This window comes from Equus quagga, chromosome 7 (assembly GCF_021613505.1).
Source record: "Equus quagga isolate Etosha38 chromosome 7, UCLA_HA_Equagga_1.0, whole genome shotgun sequence".
In the NCBI taxonomy this organism is placed as follows: Eukaryota; Metazoa; Chordata; class Mammalia; order Perissodactyla; family Equidae; genus Equus; species Equus quagga.
The window spans coordinates 134,507,658-134,512,133 of record NC_060273.1 but is presented as its reverse complement, the minus strand read 5'-3'; positions in this window follow the sequence as shown (position 1 = coordinate 134,512,133).

Sequence of the window (4,476 nt, the reverse complement as noted above, 5' to 3'; positions counted from 1 at the left end):
ATGGATAAAGAAGTTGTGGTGGATATATATACACACACACACAATGGAATATTACTCAGCTATTTAAAAAAAGAATGAAATCTTTCCATTTGCAGCAACATGGATGGACTTAAGGGCCTTCTGCTAAGTGAAAAAAGTCAAAGACAAATACGGTATGATCTCACTTATATGTGGAATCTAAAAAAAAAAAAATGAACTCATAGATTCGGAGAACAGACTGGTGGTTGCCAGAGGAGGGGGTGGGGAGTGGCAGAAATGCATGACAGGATCAAAATCTACAAACTTCCAGTTGTAAAATCAATAAGTCGAGGAGATGTAACGCGTTGCCTGGTGACTATAGTTAATGATACTGCATTGCATATTTGAAAGTTGGTAAGAGAGTAAATCTTGAAACTTCTCATCACAAGAAAAAGAAATTTTTGTAAATACGTAAGGTGACGGAAAAAAAGCCAACCCAGGGCTCCCAGTGTGTGCACAAGCTCCTTTCTGGGAGTTACCAGCAGGTGGAGTGAGGCGGGGGCAGAGCACAGAGACAGTGCTCCCCTCAGGTCTCTGGAGAGGATTACGGCGGCCGTTGGCTGTGTGGTTAATCAGAAGTCTGCCCCTCCGGCCACAGCTGTGAGATCCTTGTGACCTGGAGGAGGCCGGGGTAGAGCCTGGAAACAGTGTCTCTGCCGTCTTTGGAGAACATTTCAGTTGGCCCCTAGATCTGTGTGAGTGTTGAAAGTTGGGGTGCCTGATGTGGGGTTCAACCCTTCACTCCTCACTGGGAAGCTGGGCGTTGTGAGTTCCCTCTCGATTGTGGGTCGCTGCACCAGGGGTGGGGCTTATGGTGAGGTTGTGGCTCAGCCTCTCCCACCATTTAGACGTGGAGTTTGCTCATTCAGCTGATGTGCAGGAGGGGCTCAGCTCGTTTCCGGATTTCTGTGAGAGGGAAGTGTTCCGTATGTAGCTGTAGATTCAGTGTGTCTGGGAGGAGGTGTGTGCAGGGTCCTGCTGGGTCACCATCGTGCACTGGAGCTCTTGTGCCTTCAACTCTTGGTGGACAACTGGCTTTCGCAGTTTTTGATGCTTTTAAACAGTGCTGCTATGTGCGTGTCTCGTGTATTCTTGTGCGTATCCACCCAGTTTCCTCTAGGGATCCTAGAGGCGGGATTGCTGGGCAGCAGTACATGTAGATGTTCAGTTCCACTGGAAAAGCCTGCATGATCCCTCCACGGACATTCCGAGCTCCCACCGTCGTTGTTTCAGAGTTTTTGATGCTGCACATGCTTGTCTACCCTTCACATTGTCAGCCTTTTACATTTTGTCAAATCTTATAGATAGATGTGCAATGGTAGACGGAATTGTTTTAATCTATGTTTCCCTCAAAAACCTTTATTTATTGACTTATTTTATGAAGCACATATTCAGTCATTTGGCCCATCTGTCCCATTGGGTTTTACGTTTTTATTGATTTCCAAGATGTGTTTATGTATGCTGGATACGAGTCCTTTGTTATTTATATGTTGTAAATATCCTCTAGTCAAATAGCTTCTCTTTAACTTTTTTAAATGAATTTCTTAATTGTCCTCTTATTAAATTTCTCAGTCTCTTACTTAGTTTAGTACTTTTTGTGTCTTGCTTAAGAACAAATAAAATATAATGATAAATTCCAATATTCCTTTCTATTCTCTTCATTGTTTTTCCTCTTAAATTTATACCTGTAATCCACTGGGTGTTTTATGTATAATGTTGAGATAGTAGTGCAATTTCATTTTTTATTATGGTAAAATATACCTAACAAATGTTTTATTGTTATAAAATATACATAACATAAAGATGGCACTTTCTGTTCTTTTGGTTTTTTTGTTTTTTGCTGAGGAAGATTCGCCCTGAGCTAACATCTATTGTCAATCTTCCTCCCTTTTTTTTTTTTGTGAAGAGGATTAACCCTGAGCTAACATCTGCCACCAATCCTCCTCTTTTTGCTGAGGAAGATTGGCCCTGAGCTAATATCCATGTCCATCTTCCTCTACTTTATATGTGGGATGCCTGCCACAGCGTGGCTTGACAAGCAGTGCAAAGGTCCGCACTTGGGATCTGAACTGGTGAACCCTGGGCCACCAAAGCAGAACATGCGAACTTAACCACTGGCCCCAAAGATGGCACGTTTCTAAGTTTACAGTTCAGTGGCACTAAATATAATCACAGTGTTGTGCAACCATCACTTCTCTCCATTTCTAGACTTCTCCATCATCCCAAACAGAAACCCTTTAGCAATTTTATTTTTATTTGGGCAGCTAATTGGCCTAGGACTACTTACTAAAAAGGCATCTCGGGGGCTGGTCCCGCGGTAAAGTGGTTAAGTTTGCACACTCCACTTCGGCGTCTTGGGTTTGCGGGTTCAGATCCTGGGCGTTGACCTACATGACTCGTTAGCCATGTTGGGGCAGTAGCCCACATATTGAGGAAGATGGGCACAGATGTTAGCTCAGGGCTAATCTTCCTCCAGTAAAAAATGAGGAAGATTGCCAACAGATATTAGCTTACGGATAGTCTTCCTCAGCAAAACAACAACAACAAAAAAACAAAGACATCTCTTTCCCTTCCTGACCTGCCCAGCCCACTGATGATAAATCATGGATGCATGTTCTTGTCTCTGGGCTTTTTCTTCCCTCTTTTGACCTATTTACCTCTCTGTGCCTGGATACCACATACTCTTAATCACTATTTTAGAAGGTCTTGATAAATGGAACAATGAAGTCCTCCAATTTTTTTTGTCTTTTCCATCCAACATTCCAAGTTTTTTTACTTTTTCCATCCCACTGAGTTTCCATATAAATTTAAGAATTAGCTTATCATGTGTCAACAAAGCTTATTATATTTTATGTTATTATACTGAATCTATAATTGGTTCTTCTCCTTTTGCTCTGTCCTTCTTGATTAAAATTTTAAAATGTCTTAACTGTCATAATGGAAAGTGGGTGAGAGAGATTCATGCTCTCAATCTGTCGTGTGTATCTTCAGTCCTATTTATTTCTCCATAACACTGTGCATACACTTCCTTTTTAAAAAAAAAACAATGATAAGAGAACAGCTGTCCCCACCACCCAGCTTAACATAACAGAATATCACCACTGGCTTCTCAACCTCCTGGTGCAATATCATCTCTCTTTCTTTCCCAAAAAGTTAAGCGTAGATTTTCCATCAAAATAAGGAAAAACTAAATAATATTTCCACTTTACTTCAAATTCCTAATGAGATTATTTTCTCTAGGATGAAATCAAACGGCACGCTGCAGTGTGGAGCCTCTACGACACTGCGGCTGGCCCGCTGGCCGTCAACCTCCCCCTCCCCACTCTCTCACGCCCTCGCTAGGTTCCAGTCTTGAAAAACTACTTGCAAACACCTCTTATGCTTTTTGGTTTCTGAGATTTTTGTTCATTCTCTTCCTGTTTCCTGAATAGTTTCTTCGCTTCCTTTTCTCACGTTTTGGCTAATTTCTACTTCTTTTTCAATGAACACCTCTTTTTCAAAAAAGCTCTTTTGTCCTTTCAAAGTCTAAATCCTTGTTCTCTTCCCTTACGTGGTGACAAGATAACTAGACACTGAGTTGGCTTTACACAATGGATCAATCTGTCTTCTATTATCATGTGACCTACAGGAGGGCAAGTTCATTGCTACGTCTCTATTTTCTTGAGCAGTGGCTAGAAGAAGATAAATACTTAAGAAACGACTATGAAATGAAACTCTGTTTACTAATACCTGGATAAGATTTACTTATTTAATACTTGATTTAATTCAGTAGGTATTATTCCAGAGGAGTAAAAAAGATTAGTAAGACATGATCCTTGCCTTCAATATCATAGAGTACATAATATTATTGTTTTATATAAATTTGCATAAAAATATTTCAAATGTGAAGTAAATTTTGGTGGAAACAATGTAAGCATGGATGGAAGGTTAAAATAAATATGCCAATTAAAAATATTGATTGCACAACTGCAATGTGTCAGACACTCAACTAAGTGCTGGAGATACCACCATCACAAAGTTCAGAATCCAGGGTAACACTCAGGCATTAAAAAATAGAGTATGTAATGTTCTAATTGTTTTTAGATGCCAGAAAGTGAAAAGGCATCATCAAAAAAGATTTGTTTCAGATTGGCAGTATGGAAAAAGTGCCTAAGGAAAGAAGTATGAACATAGGTAGACTGTGAGAAGAACATCTCTGTGTTAGGGAAGGGCAGTTTAAAATGCCTCACTATAGGAAGTCAATTGAAATGTGAGAAATGTAAAAGAAAACAAAACAAAATACCAGCAAAGCTGGAGCAAATAGAGCTGAGGAAGCAAGCTGGGACAAATCATACTGGACCCTTTAACTGGTGTGAAGAACTTTGGGATTTGTTAGAATCTAACGAGAAACTATTAAGAGGATTTAAATGAAGGGCTGACATGGAAGGATGGGTGCATGGATGGATGGATGGATGGATG